Here is a 19,411-nt window from a genome sequence, read left to right on the forward strand (position 1 = left end):
CTTTGACCTGCTTCATTCTGTACTCCAAGGCCAAATTTGCCTGTTACTCCAGGTGTTTCCTGACTTCCTACTTTTGCATTCCAGTCCCCTATAATGAAAAGGACGTCTTTTCTGGGTGTTGGTTCTAAAAGGTTTTGTAGGTCTTGATAGAACCGTTCAACTTCAGCTTCTTCAGCATTACTGGTTGGGGCATAGGCTTGGATTACCATGATATTGAATGGTTTGCCTTGGAAATGAACAGAAATCATTCTGTCATTTTTGAGATTGCATCCAAGTACTGCATTTCGGACTCTTTTGTTGACCATGATGGCTACTCCATTTCTTCTAAGGGATTCCTGCCCACAGTAGAAGATATAATGGTCATCTGAGTTAAATTCACCCATTCCAGTCCATCTTAGTTCACTGATTCCTAGAATGTCGATGTTCACTCTTGCCATCTCCTGTTTGACCACTTCCAATTTGCCTTGATTCATGGACCTAACATTCCAGGTTCCTATGCAATATTGCTCTTAATAGCATCGGACCTTGCTTCTATCACCAGTCACATGCACAACTGGGTATTGTTTTTGCTTTGGCACCATCCCTTCATTCTTTCTGGAGTTATTTCTCCACTGATCTCCAGTAGCATATTGGGCACCTACCGACTTGGGGAGTTCCTCTTTCAGTATCCTATCACTTTGCCTTTTCATACTGTTCATGGGGTTCTCAAAGCAAGAATACTGAAGTGGTTTGCCATTCCCTTCTCCAGTGGACCACATTCTGTCAGACCTCTCCACCATGACCCGTCCGTCTTGGGTGGCCCCACACGGCATGGCTTAGTTTCATTGAGTTAGACAAGGCTGTGGTCCTGTGATCAGATTGGCTAGTTTTCTGTGATTATGGTTTCAGTGTGCCTGCCTCGTCCAAGGTAAGGAGCAGCAACTGTGCTTTGCTGGAGTAGCCGTGAAGAGATACCCCATGTCTAAGGTAAGAGAAACCCAAGTAAGACAGTAGGTGTTGCGAGAGGGCATCAAAGGGCAGGCACACTGACCATAATCACAGAAAACTAGCCAATCGCTCATTATTAGAGAAATGCAAATCAAAATTACAATGAGATATCACCTCACACTGGTCAGAATGGCCATCATCAAAAAGTCTATAAACAATAAATGCTGGAGAGGGTGTGGAGAAAAGGAAAGGCTCTTGTACTGTTGGTGGGAATGTAAATTGATGCCACCATCATGGAAGACAGTATGAGGAGTCCTTGAAAAACTAGGAATAAAACCACCATATGACCCAGCAACCCAACTCCTAGGCATATATCCTGAGGAAACCAAAACTGAAAAAGACACATGTATCCCAATGTTCATTGCAGCGCTATTTACAATAGCTAGAACATGGAAGCAACCTAGATGTCCATCGACAGATAAACAGATAAAGAAGTTTTGGTACATATACACAATGGAATATTACTCAGCCACAAAAAGGACACATTTAAGTCAGTTCTAATGAGGTGCTTGCATCTAGAGCCTATTATACGGAGTGAAGTAAGCCAGAAAGAGAAAGATAAATATCGTACACTAACGCATATATATCAAATCTAGAAATATGGTACCGAAGAATTTATTTGCAGGGCAGCAATGGAGAAACAGACAGAGAGAATAGACTTATCCTCAAGGCGAGGCTTGGCCTCTGGAGCAGAGACGGGGGGAAGCGGCGGCGGCGGCCCTCGGGCCGGCTGGTGAGGCGATGGCGGCGCCGGCCCGGGGGCTGGGGCAGCCTCGGGCGGCGCTGGCTGTAGCGGCGGCGGTGCGGGCGCCGGCTCGGGCTCTGGGGCCGGGGGCCGGTTGCCCAGCCGGGTGCTGGAGTTGGTGTTCTCCTACCTGGAGCTGTCCGAGCTGCGCCCTGGTGTGCAAGCACTGGTACCGCTGCCTGCACGGCGATGAGAAGAGCGAGGTGTGGCGGAGCCTGTGCGCCCGCAGCCTGGCAGAGGAGGCTCTGCGCACGGACATCCTCTGCAACCTGCCCAGCTACAAGGCCAAGATACGTGCTTTCCAACATGCTTTCAGCACTAATGACTGCTCCAGGAATGTCTACATTAAGAAGAATGGCTTTACTTTACATCGAAAACCCCATCGCTCAGAGCACTGATGGTGCAAGGACCAAGATTGGTTTCGGTGAGGGCCGCCATGCACGGGAAGTGTGGTGGGAGGGCCCCCTGGGCACTGTGGCAGTGATTGGAATTGCTACAAAACGAGCCCCCACGCAGTGCCAAGGTTATGTGGCATTGCTGGGCAGTGATGACCAGAGCTGGGGCTGGAATCTAGTGGACAATAATCTACTACATAATGGAGAAGTCAATGGCAGTTTTCCACAGTGCAACAATGCACCAAAATATCAGATAGGAGAAAGAATTCGAGTCATCTTGGACATGGAAGATAAGACTCTAGCTTTTGAACGTGGATATGAATTCCTGGGGGTTGCCTTTAGAGGACTTCCAAAGGTCTGCTTATATCCAGCAGTTTCTGCTGTATATGGCAACACGGAAGTGACTTTGGTTTACCTTGGAAAACCTTTGGGTGGATGACAGTGGCTTTCTTGGGATGAAAGACAGAGTGGAGGAGATATCTGCTTGTGGGAAGTAGAATCATGAAGTGACAGTGTCATACATGCATGCCCAAGAAACATCCTGAAAAACACATGATATTGTTAACTGGAGAAGCAACTCTACAGCAGAGATGATCTTAGTGTTTCCTCTTTTTACTGGGCCAGAAAAATCCTCAGGGTTGCAGTTGGTTGAGTGGGCAGTTGACATATGCATGTTTCAAAAGATTTTGTCTCTAAGTTAGCAATGTGTTATTTCCAACTTTTAAGGTGAGATCATAGAGATGGTGTCAAAGGGATAAGATAAGGAACTAGCAAGAGTTTTTAAGTAGTGTGTTTGTGAAGAAAGATTGATCCTGTTTTACAACTGCCTGTTTTTTCTCCAGACCCTTTTTTCCAACTAGCTTGACTATTGGAAAAATATGAAACTGGTTGGGTTTTATTTAATATTTTTAATATATTGAGAGCATGGTCTGCCTGGACTGCACTTCTCTAACAGTGAGATATAAAATTGTGCAGCTATTTTAAAAGTTGTATATACAGTATGTGTGTAAAAAAAAAAAACTTTAAAAAAACAGGGCAAAGGAGTTGCTTTGTTCTAGTTCAGTTTCTTAAAAACCACTACATAGTACAAAATTAGAACAACATTAGGGACAGTCTGGTAACTACAAAGAAGAGGATTTTAAGAGATGTGTTGTATTGGCTCGTTTTGTATTATATTTGGCTTACAGTTTCCATAGCTGTTACAGTCTGATTTATTTTTTTAACCATCAAAATTATTGTAAATGTCCCTCATCTCCAGGCTAAGATTGAGGGAAGGCAAATCTATTTCTAATCATACATATATCAGTAATAATAATAATGTGCATCTGGTTTTATTTTTTTGACCTTCTGAGAAAGTGTCTTGTAAGAATAAAGAACATTGCCATTTGTTCTTATAGGCCTCAAATATGAAAGTTGTTAGTCACAGACCTTAAGAAAATAATTGATCAATGACCCTTTTATTTTGTAACTTTATAATGCTGTAGATATTATAATCTTTTTAAGTTCATATTGTTTACATCATGCAACAGTCTAAGCCTCAAACTTGTCATTGGGGTTGTCAAGAAAATGTTTACTCAGCCACCTGAAACAGTGCCAGCCTGAACCCAGCTTAAGAATGTTCTTAATCTCATTATAGATAATTGCCCCCATGGGACTTGAAATAAAACATCTTATGCTGGAAACTTCAGGTTGGCAATATTTTGAAGGTTTCATTGTAGTAGAAGAGTTTAACATTAATTCTCATTCAGAATTTTTGACTAATAAATCTGATTTCACTAATACTTTTTCAAATTAATAATTCAACATACATGAACTGAAATTTTCTTTTGTTAGAAAAGAAACAGAAACAAATATCTTTCTGTATGAAAGTATAAATTGTATGGTTTCAGATACATCTTTGTGATAAGAATTGACTAAGGCAAGTGGAATCTTTGTACGTTTTAGGTTTTGCTGTATGCATATTTTGTTTTGCATCTAATAAAATTAGGGACAGCAAAAAAAAAAAAAAAAAAAAAGAGAATAGACTTATGGACATGGGGCAAGGGGAGGAGAGGGTGAGATGTATGGAGAGAGTAACATGGAAACTTACATTACCATATGTAAAATAGATAGCCAACAGAAATTTGCTGTATGGCTCAGGAAACACAAACAGGGGCTCTGTATCTACCTAGAGGGGTGGGATGGGGAGGGAGATGGGAGGGAGGTTCAAAAGGGAGGGGAGATAAGTATACCTATAGCTGATTCATGTTGCGGTTTGACAGAAAACAACAAAATTCTGTAAAGCAATTATCCTTCAATTAGAAAGTAAATAAGTTTAATAATAAATAAATTAATTAAAAAACAGAAAGTGAAAAGCTCATAGAAATAGAAAGTAGCAAAATGGTTGCTGGCAGCTGGAGGTGGTGGGTAATAAGAAGAGGTCATAAAAGGGTACAAAGCTCTCAGGATCTAACATAAAACATGGTGGCTTTAGTTGATAACGTTGAATTGTATGCAGTAAGTCCTCTACATATGAACCTTCAAGTTGTGAAGTTTCAAAGATTCACACGTGTATCTGGTTCCAGCAAGGAACCAGAACCTGTACCATCAATATCAGGCATGAGCGAAATTGCAGCTTGCCCTCCATCTCCTATTGCTGATGATCTTTCAGCTCTACCATCTGTCACCTGATCTCCCTCCTCCAGTCAGTAACTCTTCTTGCCTCTTCACTCTATGCCAGCCCTGTGTGCCAGTTGTTGTAGTATACTATTGTACTTTTGAAGGTATTGTACTGTAAGATTTAAAATGTTTTCATTATTTTTGTTTGTTTTTTATGTATTATTTGTATGAAATGTATTATAAACCTATTATAGTACAGTACTGTATAGCTACTTGGGTTTCCCAGATGGCACTAGTGGTAAAGAACCCACCTGCCAATGCAGGAGACGCAAGAGACACGGAGTTCAGTCCCTGGGTCAGGACGATCCCCTGGAGGAGGGCATGGCAACCTACTCCAGCATTCTTGCCTGGATAATCCCATGGACAGAGGAGCCTGGTGGGCTACAGTCCATAGGGTCACAAAGAATCGGACACAACCGAGGCGACTTAGCACCCACGTCTCAATCCTGACTGTACATGGAAAGCACCTGGTTTCTGGGTCTGGCGATTGCTAGTTGCTGAATGACGGAAGCTGACTCTGGTCTAGGTCTCCCTCTGTTGGTTATCAGAAGGATTGCAGTGGGTTCAGAGCAACCTTGAATCTTTCAACATCCAGGCTGCAGTTCAGCATCTATCCCTGTGATTCTTCAGAGAAGGAAGCCTTTGCTTTACTCTGGGCAGACCCTCAGAGCTCTGAGTTGAGCCCCAGCCTAAGTTTCTCCCTGGAGCCACAGATTCAGCCTTGATTAGACCTCTTCTGACCAAAGGAGAAATCAAATCTTACCTCCTTCTAAAGTCCTCCCTGTGATCTCTAAGGCAGAATGATTGTGTCCTCCCTGGAACTCTCAAATCCCGGTGCTCTAGGGTGGGAGTGGGGATGGGGAACTCTTTGACTAAGACAAATGCCTGACCCTGGCAATAATAATTAAAGCTGACCTTTTGGCTCCCTCCCCCCACCCAGATTCCCCATGTCTTTATTTAGTGATGGATTATGAACCATCTGCTGGCAGGCTATGTGAAGGATTCTTTAAACACCTTATAACAGCTATTCTTTAGAAGCACATTCTTAGTTCTACTTCATTAAGACTCTGTCAAGAATTCCTTCCCATCTTTCTCCAGCTTACTTCTCACTAATTTTAAGTGCCTACCATGTGCTGGGCATGCTGCTAAAGACTTCACGTGGATTATCTCATTTAGCTCTTAGACAGGGCCTCTGAGTTCGATTCTACCATTGGCGCCTGATACAGATGAATAAATTGCAGTTTTGAAATGGTAAATTGCTTCTTGAAGCTGTGTCGCTAAAGAAGAATGAAGGAAAAGACATGTAAGTAACTTAAATATCCATCGACAGAGGAATGGATAAAGAAGATGTGGTACAAATATACAACGGAATATTACTTAACCATTAAAAAGAATGAAATAAGGCCATTTGTAGAAACATGGATGAACCTAGAGATTATCATACTGAGTGAAGTAAGTCAGACAGAGAAGGAGAAATATCGTATGACATCCTTTATTTGTAGAAACTAAAAAGAAATTATACAAATGAACTTACTCACAAAATAGAAACAGATTCACAGAAAATGAACTTATGGTTGCTAGGGGGAAGGATGGAGGAAGGGATAGTTAGGAAGTTTCGGGTGGACATGTACACGCTGTTATATTTAAAATGGATAACCACAAGAACTTACTGTATAGCACATGGAACTCTGCTCAATGTTATGTGGCAGCCTGGATGGGAGGGGAGTTTGGGGGAGAATATATGTATGACTAAGTCCCTTCGCTGTCAACCTGAAGCTATCACAACATTGTTTGTTGATTGGCTATGCCCCAATACAAAATAAAAAGTTTATTGAAAATGTAAAATATAAGAGTTAAGGCAAAACTAACACAGTTCTCGATGATTCTAAACTTCTTCACTTTAGCTTCTATGGTCCTACTGAGGCTAATTAAGGAAGGAAGTTGTTGATATTAATAATATTAAGGGATATAAATAATAAAAAACAAATCAAACAAAGTAATATTAAGAGAGTTGACTTGAGTATACATTACTGTATGTATAATGGATGACCAGTGCAAGTTCGATGTGTGAAGTAGGACACCCAGAGCCAGTGCTCTGTGACAACCTGGAGGGATGGAATGAGGAGAGGGGGGCGGGGTCAGGATTGGGGAGACACATGTATACACATGGCTGATTCATGCTGATGTATGGCAAAAAAAGACAGCACAATATTGTAAAGTAATTACCTTCCAATTAAAATAAATAAGTTAAAAAATCAAGAAGTGGTATTTTCAAATGAAGATTTTGTATACCAAATACAAACATTGTGTGTGTTTCTAGAATATGAATAAGTCATTTAAGTATGGAATGTAACCTTGTGCTTTTGAGAGTTAAAGAAAATTTAGCATTTGATTTTTTTAACTGGGTGACAGTTAAAAATGATCTGACTTACAGAATCATTTTTAACATAGCACAGAATACATTGCAAAAATGGACTCCTCTTCCTTGGTGTTAACATCTGTTAGATGTTAACTTCTTTCATACTGAGAAATTAACATTGGCAAATGAAAGGGGAAAAAATGGAATGAATTACAGATTTTATTTTCTTGGGCTCCAAAACCTTCATGGATGGGGACTGCAGTCATGAAATTGAAAGATATTTGCTCCTTGGAAGGAAAGCTATGACAAACCTAGACAGTGTATTAAAAAGCAGAGACATCACTTTGCTCACAAAGGTCCAAATAGTCAAAGCTATGGTTTTTCCAGTAGTCATGTATGGATGTGAGAGCTGGACCATAAGGAAGGCTGAGTGCTGAAGAATTGATGCTGTTGAACTGTGGTGTTGGAGAAGACTCTTGAGAGTCTTTTGGACTGCAAGAAGATCAAACCAGCCAATCCTAAAGGAAATCAACGCTGAATACTCATTGGAAGGACTGAGGCTGAAGCTGAAGCTCCAATATTTTGGCCACCTGATGCAAAGAGCCAAATTATTGGAAAAGACTCTGATGCTGGGAAAGATTGAGGGCCTAAGGAGAAGGGGGTGACAGAGGATGAGATGGTTAAATGGCATCATCAACCAATGGACAAGAGTTTGAGAAAACTCTGGGAAATAGTGAAGGACAGGGAAGCCTGGTATGCTGCAGTCCATGAGGTTGCAAAGAGTTGAACATGACTTTGTAACTGAACAACAACAAATACCCTGAACTAAACCACAGACCTTGTTTGTACTTCATCCATTTTCCACTTCTGTCTTTATTCCAGGTTTCAACTCAAGATCTCAAAAAACTGACCTTCACTGGACACTTAGCTTTTTGCCAACTGCTGTTCTAAGTGCTCAACACATTTAAGTCACTGATCACAACTCTATGAGGTGGGTACCATCATTACCACCATTATCTGCATTGTATAAATGAAGGAATTCAGGCACAGAGAGTTTAGGTAATTTGTCCAAAGTCATACAGTTAGTTGTGAGACAAACCAGGATCTCCAGGGTGTCTGGAACTAAAAATTGGGGTCAAAACCAGTAACACTAAGATTGATGTCAAGGAGATTACCACTTATTTTTTCTTCTAGGAATTTCATGGTTTCAGGTCTTATGTTCAAGTCTTTAATCTACTTTGAGTTAATTTTTGCGTATGTGTAAAATAGTGGTCTAGGATGTGGCTGTCCAGTTTTTTATCAACACGATTTTTAAAAAAGACTGTCTTTTCTCCACTGTATAGTTTCTACCCTTTTATTATAAATTAGCTGTTTGTATATTTGTGGTGTTATTTCTGGACTCTCAATTCTGTTCCATTGATATGTTTCTATTATTATGCCAAAACATCTATTTCTGCTTTATTGACCTTGCCAAAGCCTTTGACTGTGTAGATCACAATAAACTGTGGAAAATTCTGAAAGAGATGGGCATACCAGACCACCTGACCTGCCTTTTGAGAAATCTATACGCAGGTCAGGAAGCAACAGTTAGAACTGGACATGGACCAACAGACTGGTTCCAAATAGGAAAAGGAGTACGTCAAGGCTGTACATTGTCACCCTGCTTATTTAACTTATATGCAGAGTACATCATGAGAAATGCTGGGCTGGAAGAAGCACAAGCTGGAATCAAGATTGCTGGGAGAAATATCAATAACCTCAGACATGCAGATGACACCACCCTTATGGCAGAAAGTGAAGAGGAACTAAAAAGCCTCTTGATGAATGTGAAAGAGGAGAGTGAAAAAGTTGGCTTAAAGCTCGACATTCAGAAAACTAAGATCATGGCATCTGGTCCCATCACTTCATGGGAAATAGATGGGGAAACAGTGGAAACAGTGGGTGACTCTTTTTCTGGGCTCCAAAATCACTGCAGATGGTGACTGCAGCCATGAAATTAAAAGATGCTTACTCCTTGGAAGGAAAGTTATGACCAACCTAGATAGCATATTAAAAAGCAGAGACATTACTTTGCCAACAAAGGTCCATCTAGTCAAGGCTATGGTTTTTCCAGTGGTCATGTATGGATGTGAGAGTTGGACTGTGAAGAAAGCTGAGCGCCGAAAAATCAATGCTTTTGAACTATGGTGTTGGAGAAGACTCTTGAGAGTCCCTTGGACTGCAAGGAGATCCAACCAGTCCATTGTAAAGAAGATCAGTCCTGGGTGTTCATTGGAAGGACTGACGCTGAAGCTGAAACTCAATACTTGGCCACCTCATGCGAAGAGTTGACTCTTTGGAAAAGACCCTGATGCTGGGAGGGATTGGGGGCAGGAGGAGAAGGGGACGACAGAGGATGAGATGGCTGCATGGCATCACCGACTCGATGGGCATGAGTCTGAGTAAACTCCGGGAGTTGGTGATGGACAGGGAGGCCTGGCGTGCTGTGATTCACGGGGTCGCAAAGAGTCGGACATGACTGAGCGACTGAACTGAACTGATCATACTTTTTTGATTACTATAGCTTTGTAATATAGTTTGAAATCAGAGCACATGACACCTCCAGCTTTGTTTTTCCTTCTCAAGATTGCTTTGGCTCCTGAGGGTTTTTTGTGGTTCCATACAAAGTTTAGAATTATTTGTTCTGGTTTTGTGAAATATGTTTTTGAATAAAAAAAAATATTATTTATTTTCTTGGTTTTCCTGGGTCTGTGCTGTACTTGGTCTTCCTCTAGTTATGGTGAGTGGGGGGCTACTCTCTAGTTGTGGTGTATGGTCTTCTCATTTTGGTGACTTCTCTTGTTCTGGAACATGGGCTCTAGAGCATGGGCTCACTGGTGCATGGGCTCAGTTGTCCCTTGGCGTGTAGAATCTTCCTGGACTAGGGATCAAACCTGTGTCTCCTACATTGGTAGGCAGATTCTTAACCACTAGACCACCAGGGAAGTCTCCCTTTGGAATTTTTATAGAGATTACATTGAATTGAATTTGATAGTAGATTACTTTGGGTAGTATGGACATCTAAACAAGTTTAGTTATTCTCATTTATGAGAATAGACTATCTTTCCATTTACTTGTGTGTTCAATTTCCTTCATCAGTGTCTTATAGTTTTCAATGTACAGGTCTTTAATTTCCTTGGTTAAATTTTTCTTGTGTATTTTATTTACCTATTTTTGATGCAATTGTAAATTGGATTCTTTCCTTAATTTCTGATAGTTCATTATTAGTGTATAGAAATACCACTGACTTCTATAGCTGCTGCTGCTGCTGCTGCTAAATCCCTTCAGTTGAGTCTGACTCTGTGCGACCCCATAGACGACAGCCCACCAGACTCCCCCGTCCCTGGGATTCTCCAGGCAAGAACACTGGAGTGGGCTGCCATTTCCTTCTCCAACGCATGAAAGTGAAAATTGAAAGTGAAGTCGCTGAGTTGTGTCCAACTCTTAGCTACCCCATGGACTGCAGCCTACCAGGCTCCTCCATCCATGGAATTTTCCAGGCAACAGTACTGGAGTGGGTTGCCATTGCCTTCTCCGGCTGACTTCTATAGACTGATTTTCTATCCTATAATTTTACTAATAGTTCTTTTTATAGAATCTTTAGGGTTTCCAATAACATATAAAGTATCATACCATCTGCAAATAGTGACAGCTTTACTCCTGTCTTTCCAATTTAGTTGTATTTTATTTCCTTTTCTTGCCTAATTGGTATCATTAGTATTTACAACAAAATGTTGAGTAAAAGAGATGAGAATGGACATTTCCATCTTATTACTGATCTTAGAGGAAAAGGTTCCAGCTTTTCACCATTAATTATGAAGTTAGCTGTGGATTTGTCATATATAGCCTTTATTATGTTGAAGTATGTTCCTTTGACTCCCACTGTGTTGAAAGTTTTTCTATATATGGATGCTGAATTTTGTTAAATGCCTTTCCTGCATCTGTTGAGATGATCATATGCTTTTCATCCTTTATTTTGTTAATGTGGTGTATTGCGTTGATTGATTTGTGACTGTTAAACCATTCTTGTGTCCTTGCAATAAATCCCACTTAATCATGATGTATGATGCTTTTAATGTATTGTTGAATTGATGTGCTAGTATTTTGTTGAGGACTCTTGCATCTATCTTCATTGAGAATATTGACTTGTAATTTTCTTTTTTTATGATATCCTTGTCTGGTTTAAGTAGCAGGGTAATGCTGACTTCATAAATTGAGTTTGGAAGTACTCACTGTTTTTCAATCTTTTGGACAAATTTGAGGATAGGTATTAAGTCTGTTTTGAATGTTTGGTAGATTCACCAGTGAAGCCATCTGGTCTGGAATTTTATTCGTTGGGAGATTTTTGATTACTAATTCAGTCTTTGTACTAGTAATTAGTCTATTCAGATTTTCTATTTCTTCATGACTCAGTCTTGGAAGATTGAATGTTTCTATGAATTTATCCATTTCTCCTAGGTTGTCCAATTTGTTGGCATATAATTGTGGTAGTCTTTTATCTTTTCATATTTCTGTGGTATCAGTTATAATGATTCCTCTTTCTTTTCTTATTTTGTTTATTTAGGACTTCTATTTTTTCTTGGTTAGTCTAGGTAAAGATTTATTAATTTTGCTTGTCTTTTCAAAGAATCAGCTCTTAGTTTCATTGATCTTTTTGTTTCTCTTCCATTTATTTCTACTCTTATCTTTATTATTTCTTTCCTTCTCCTAAAGTTGAACTTCATTTGTTCTTCTTTTTTTAGTTCCTTTAGGTGTGAAGTTAGGTTGTTTAATTGAGATTTTTCTTATTTCTTGCAGTAGACCTGTATTGCTGTCAACTTCTCTCTCAGAACTTCTTCTGTATCCCGTAGATTTTGATATGTCATATTTTTGTTTTCATTTGTCTCTATGTATTTTTTTATTTCCTCTTTGATTTCTTTGATGACCCATTGGTTATGTGTGCATGCTTAGTCATGCAGCTGTATCCAATTCTTTGTGACCCTTTGAACTGTAGCTCACCAGGCTCCTCTGTCCATGGGATTTTTCAGGCAGGAATACTGGAACTGGTTGCCATTTCTTCCTCCAGGGAATCGCCCCAACCCAGGGATCAAACCCACTTCCCCTGTGTCTCCTCCTGCATTGCAGGCAGATTCTTTACCCACTGAGGCATAGCATGTTATTTAATCTCCACATTTCTGGATTCTTTCAGTTTTCTTTTTGTAGTTGATTTTCTGTTTCATACCATTGTGGTCAGAGAAAATGCATGATAGAATTTCAGTCTTCATGACTTTATTGAGACTTGTTTTGTGACCTAACATGTGGTCTATCCTGAAGAATGTTCCACGTGATTTCAGAAGAATGTGTATTTTGCTGCTTTTGGATGGAGTGCTCTATGTATATATCTACTAACTCAATTGTTGCAATGTGTCATTTAAGGTCAATGTTTCCTTGTTTATTTCCTGTCTGATCTACCTGTTGATGTATGTGGGATGTTAAAGTCCTCTACCATTATTGTATTGCTGTCAAATTTTCCCTTTAGGTCTGTTAACACTTGCTTTACATATTTTGGTGCTCCTTTGATGGGTGCATATATATTTATAAATATTATATCTTTTTTCTGGATTGGCCTTTTATCATTATGTAATTCCCATCTTTGTATTTTATAACAGTCTTTGTTTTTAAGACTTAAAATTTTTTTAAATTTATTTTTATTTATATATTTTTGGCTGCACTGGGTCTTCATTGCTGTGCACAGGATTTCTCCAGTTGTGGTGAGCGAGGGCTTCTCATCGTGGTGGCTTCTCTTGTTGTGTAACATGGGCTCTAAGTGCTCAGGCTTCAATAGCTGTGACACAAGGGCTCAGTAGTTGTGGCTCATGGGCTCCAGAGTGCGGGCTTAGTAGTGGTGAACAGGCTTAGTTGCCCTGTGGCATATGGAATCTTTCTGGAGCAGGGATCAAATCCATTTACCAGCTTTTTCATTTTCATGGAGTTTCTTTTTCTGCCTTTAACTTTTAGCCTGTGTGTATACTTACTTCTGAAGTTAGTCTCTTGTAGGCCGCATATAAATGGGTCTTGTTATTTAATTCATTTACCCATTCTATATCTTTTTATTGGAGCATTTAGTCCATTTACATTTAAAATTATTATCAATAAGCATGCACTTTTTGCAATTGCAATTTTGTTAATTGCTTTCTGCTTTTTTTGTTATTTAATTCACTTACCCATTCTATATCTTTTTATTGGAGCATTTAGTCCATTTACATTTAAAATTATTATCAATAAGCATGCACTTATTGCAATTGCAATATTGTTAATTGCTTTCTGCTTTTTTCCCCAGAATTCTTCTCTGTTCTTTTCTTCTTCTCATTCTCGCTTCCCTCATGGTTTGATGCCTTTCTTTAGTGTTAAGTTTAAATGCTTTTCTCTATTTCTTTTCTATATTTCATTTTGTAACTACTGTGAGATTCATATATAAAACCCTATATGTATGATGCTTTTGAATTGTGGTGCTGGAGAAGACTCTTGGAGGACTCTGGAGAGTCCCTTAGACTGCCAGGAGATCAAACCAGTCAATCCTAAAGGAAATCAACTCTGGCTATTCATTGGAAGGACTGATGCTGAAGCTCCAATATTTTGACCACCTGATGAGAGCCGACTTTTCCAATGAGAGCTGACTCATTGGAAAAGACCTTGATGCTAGGAAAGATTGAGGCATGAGGAGAAGTGGGTGACAGAGGATGAGATAGTTGGAGGGCATCACTGACTCAATGGACATGAGTTTGAGCAAACTTGAGAAGATAGTAAAGGACAGGGAAGGCTGGCTTGCTGTGGTCCATGGGATCACAAAGAGTTGGACATGACTTAGCAACTGAACAAAAAAAAATGTTTATAACAATCTGTTTAAGTTGATAGCAGCTTAAATTTAAACACATTTTTACCCCCTCCCACCATGTTTTATATTTTTGATGTCTCATTTTACATTGTTTTATTTTGTGTATCCCTTAATTAATTATTGTAGTTTTAGTTAATATTTACTATTTTTGTCTTTCAACCTTTGTATTTGCATTATAAATAATTGATTCACTATCTTTACTATATATTTATCCTTTTCAGTGAATTTTTACTTTTGTATGTTTTCTTGTTGTTAATTAGTGCCATTTCTCTTCAGCTCAAAGCAGTCTATTTAACCTTTCTTGAAAGGCTGATTTAGTGATGATGAACTTCAGCTTTTTATTTGGAAAGCTCTTGATCTCTCCTGATCTGCTGATAGCATTATGAGGTTTCCCTTGTATATAAGAAGTTGTTTTTCTCTTGCTGCTTTTAAGATCCTCTCTTTAACTTTTACCATTTTAATATAATGTGGATTTCTTTGGGTTTATTTTATTTGAAACACTCTTTCCTTCCTCACATTAGGAAAGTTTTCAGCCATTACCTCTTCAAGTTTGTTTTCTGGTCCTTCTGTCTTCTTTTTCTGGGACCCCCAGTAATGCAAATGTTATTCTCTTTGGTGTTGTCCCAGAAGTCCCTTAAGAAATCTTCACTTTTTAAAATTCTTTTTTTTTAAATTTTTGCTGCTCTAGCTGCTTGATTTTCCTTGTCTTCCAATGGGGCCCAGAAACACAAGCCCTTCTGGCCACCAACACCCGATGTTCAAGTAGTGTCCCTTGTGTGGGGTGCGTGCACCTTCTAGATCTAGTGGGGTGAGGCTGCTGTGGATGAGAGCCAAGATAGGGCAAGCCCATCTGCTAGATCTGGTGGTTCCGGGGCTGTGCTGAACAACTGCTGGACTGGGGTGAGGTCACACTCTGAGTCTGGTGGGATGGGGTCTGTGGTGGGTGAGCACCAGGCTGAGTGAGCAGTGCTAGTGTATAAGATTGAGAGTGCCAAAAATGATGCCTGCTAGCACCAGGCTAACAAGGCAGAAGGCGAGTTAGAAAACTGGCACCTGCCAGCACCTCCGTCCCTGGAGAGACCTCCAAAAGACCTTCACCCTCCAGTATACATCCTAAGATGAGTTAGCAAATCTCCCTCGCACATGGCCCAGGTGCATCTCAAGCTGCTGCTTCTGTGTCAGGACTTGGAGAGAGTGAGTCTGTGTATAAGCACGAGTGGAGGCTGTTTCCTACCGTCCTCCAGCTCTCCTGGATGTAAGCCCTGCCAGACTCCAGAGCCAGTCATTCCAGGGGCTCACCTTTCTGGATCAGGTCTCACAGGCTAGAGGCCCCCCTGTGGGGCTGAACCACTCACTTCTTAGGGAAGAGCTCTGTGTTTGCAGCATTCCTCCTGCTTGTGGGTCACCATACTTGGGGGTGGGGTGGGGGTGAGTCCTAGGAAGATGGCACCTCTGCCTCTCTTATCCATCTTGATGTGCACTTTTCCTCCTCTTTTGTCTTTTGTTGTGGAATAGCTGTTTTGCCCATCTTTGGGTCTTTTCTTAGAGAATTGTTCTATAGTAGTTGGAACTTTAGTGTGTCCATAGGAGGAGGTGCTCTCAGGATCCTCCTCTGTCATCATTTTAAACTCTTTTCCTGTGGTGAAGTTTTGACTGTCATGCCAGTTATGTGGCCATCATTTGCTCCTGCTCATTTTCTAAGCCTGGTCCTCCATCTTCTCTCTTTAATGAGAGTTCCCTTTGTCCTTTTGATATTTTCTCCTCTCCAGCCAGAGTCATTTTCCTTTGCTTGCAAGCAGGTCTACCATGCTTGGTTTCATCAGGTCTCAGCTGAAACCGCCCTTTAGAGAGACCTCCTCCAACCAGAGGGGAAGTAGCCTATTACTCCCCAGGACATCTGTGTTTTTCCTTCATGCCACTTATAACAACCTGTCATCATTTTATTTGCTTGTTTACCTGCTTCTGTCTGATTCCCCATTATGATGTAAACTTCATGAGGCCATGGATCATTGTGTTCTCATGTGTGCAGTGTAGTGCCTGACAGTAAGTGTTTAAGATGGTTGTGACTGAATAAATGCATAGATGGCTGATGGATGCATGGATGGTTCAAGAGGCTTGTTTTGGGACAGAGCTAACCTGGGAGGCACCTGATGGGCAGATAAGCCTTAGGTCACATTCCTTCCTTCAGAGTCATCTCAAATCTCCCAGTTCTCTTCCTCCACGATGAGCAGGCATATCATTTCTACAAGACAGCATCATGCAGAGAGAAACTTATTCTTAAGCAGAACCGCAAGGGTTGTTCCTGTCCTCCATTGGGAGTGTTCCTGCTTTCCCAATAAACAGCCAAGCACAAAGTGTAACAATAATAAGATACTATTTAGATAAAAGGCTATAATTGGCTTTAATGTTTGTGCATAATACCTACTTAGACATTGATAAGCCTGTAAATGATAGGGACACGTTAATGACGCTGGAAAATTATTCACCAGGCTGACATGCACCGAAGCTTGTGACAGTTACTATAAATGCATAACAGATTACCCCCAAACTTTGTGGGGTAAAATGTTCATGTATTGTTCTCATGAGTGAAGGTTTCAGACAGGGCAAGGTGGGGATGGCTTGCCTGTGCTCCGTGAAGTCCAGAGACATGGCTTGAAGACTCAAGGACTGAGGGTAACTCAGTGTCTAGGGCTGTAAGCTACTGAAGGTTCACTTACTCACATGGTTGGCAGTTGATTCTGGCTGGCAAACCTTAGCTGGTTCATGCCTACATGAGTCTCTTCATGTGCTTTGGGCTTCCTTACAACATAGAGGCTGGGTTCCAAAGCTGAGAGAGACAGAGAGAGAGAGAAAGAGAGAGAAAGAGACAGAGATAGCCAGGCAAGAGCCATATTGTCTTTTATGATTTAACAGAAGTCATGTACTACTACCTCTGCTGTATTCTGTTCATCAAGGCAGTCTCAAAGGACAACTCTTTGACAAGGGGAGAAATTAGATTCTACTTTTTGATTTAGTCTGCAAGAACACATGAAACTATAATTGTGGTCTAGTTTGGAAAATATTATCTGCCATACTGTTCCTCCCTTACTCTGCCCTGCCAAGTTGAAATGAACTCTGGCCAGTCAGAGTCAGGCTTTTCCGAGTCTTCATCTACTTGCCTCTCCAGCCTCACATCTGTCAAGTTTAGCAACATATCTTCCCTTCTCATGTCTCCCTATGCCAAGGTCCAAGGCCTCCTGCCTAAATATGAAGAAGTCCCAACATCTCTCAAGGTCAACTCATCTGAGAAGTCCTTTTTGATTGCTCCAGTCACCCATCCGCACCTCAAGTCTTTTCTTTCTGAAACCTGCTCTTCCTTCCAGGACTGCTCTGGGACTCTGAATACCTGGGACATCAATCAAAAAGATGCTTCCTGTGCTTAGGCCAGGGTGCCAGCACAGTGGATAGGGAGCTAGACACAGAGAGGTAGCCAGTGGGGGGCCAGAGTGAGCCTGGAGGGAGAAATAAAGAGCTTCTCTTCTACAGTTCCCCACAGCTCACCTGGTGCTTGTTCAGTCACTCAGTCATGTCCGACTTTTTGTGACCCCATGGACTATAGCATGCCAGGCTTTCTCTGTCCTTCACCATCTCCCAGAGTTTGCTCAAACTCATGTCCATTGAGTTGGTGATGCCATCCAGCGATCTTGTCCTCTGTCATCCCCTTCTCCTCCTGCCTTCAATCTTTCTCGGGAAGAGCAAAAGAGCTTGCTCCCTAAGACCTGGAATCACTGAATTGCTCAGGCTAATAGATGTTGGTGTCAGTTACATGCCTCCTTTCTTCATATCCCACATCGAATCCTTTGGGATGTCTTATGGGTTCTGTTTTCTCCACCACTTCTCAGTCAAGGCATTGCTACCACCCTAGTCTGAGCCACCGTCACCTCTCACCTGGGTGGTTACAGTAACCTGATTACTGGACTCCCTGCATCAGCCAGAGGGTTTCTTTTGAAACACAAGTTAGATCCTGACACTTCTCTGCTCAACACGCCCCCGGCCCCTGCCCGGACCCTCAATCTCACTTAAGATAGAAGCCAAATTGCTACGGTGGTCTCAAAGACCCTGTGGGATCTGTGCCCCCCACCCCACCTCTCTTTCTTCATTCTGATTACTCTCACCCCCACTTCCCCTCTACCAGAGCATTGCTTCCTTATGTTCTGATTACATACCAGCGATACTCACATCTCAGGGCTTTGCCCTGCTGTTCCTGGAACTCAACGTTTTAGATCTTTATATAGCATTCCTTCACAGTGCATTTTAGGTTTCTATCTAAACATCATCTGTCAGAGGGTTGCCCTGCCCAGTCCCTCCCCAACCCATGGCCCTATCCTGACTTTTATTCATTAGTGTACCAATAGTTACTGTCAGGAAGCATTTAACAAGAGGCTTCCTCTGTGCTGTTTTGGATCTGTCAGGAACCCTCTGGCCCTTATTAATCCCTGAATATTCAGGAATTAAGAGGAGAGGCACGCCTTTCCCGGGGCTGAGGAATCCAGGCATTTCTCATTACGGTGATAAGTACCCTCTTCCTTTTCATGAACCGTACAGTAAAAGGTGATTGTTTGCAACTCTCTCTTTGATAGGGATCTCGTTATGTTTTGTAAATCTGGAATTTTAATCTTTATCTTTGCTGAGAATAACTACCTTATATATGTCCACACCTTGTTGATTAAAACACCTTTGCTCCATCAGAGCTTGGGTCCCCGTGTCTTTCTTTCTGTTCTTTCTCTCTCTCTCTATTTCTGGCTAATTCCTTGGAGCGCTGAGGCCCGCTGAGCTCACTTTCTTGCCCAGGCTTCTAAGACCCTCTAGAGAAGGCATACTGTGCCTTCACCCACTTGTGAGGGCTCCTGGTGCCTACGTGCTGCAGCGCGAGCCCTAAGAATAGGACTCTATTAGTTTTCCGTGTAAACCAGGGGATATCAGCCTCTTTCTCTCTCTTACTTTCTTATTGTCGACTCCGGACCACCAGGTTCCGGTCCATTAAAGGACCAACAAGTTACTTAAAGATATATTTATTTGTTGGACTGTGCATTTTATTATCTATCTTCCCACATCTACTCCCATACCTCTGTCTCCAACAAACTTCCAGAAAACACAGATGATCATCTGTGCTGAGTCCCTAGAGTCTGATCACAGTAGGGGTTTATGAATCATCTATGATTCAATAAAATCTTGGCATTTAATGGTGTGGTGACCTGGGAGTTTACTCACATCAGGTGACTTGGATTGCTCATGTCATACACAGAAATGCCAAAATCTTGTAGAGTTATGCCCCCAGTCTCCACAAGGGTATCAAGATTAAACAGAAGGTGGGA

At 41.2% G+C, this 19,411-nt stretch overlaps 1 pseudogene; it reads left to right on the forward strand.

Moving 5' to 3' along the window:
- The first annotated feature begins 1,220 nt into the window (after positions 1 to 1,220).
- On the forward strand, positions 1,221 to 2,978 carry LOC122681088 (annotated as a pseudogene).
- The last annotated feature ends 16,433 nt before the right edge of the window (positions 2,979 to 19,411 follow it).

Source organism: Cervus elaphus, chromosome 23 (genome assembly GCF_910594005.1).
Source record: "Cervus elaphus chromosome 23, mCerEla1.1, whole genome shotgun sequence".
NCBI classification, from domain to species: domain Eukaryota; kingdom Metazoa; phylum Chordata; class Mammalia; order Artiodactyla; family Cervidae; genus Cervus; species Cervus elaphus.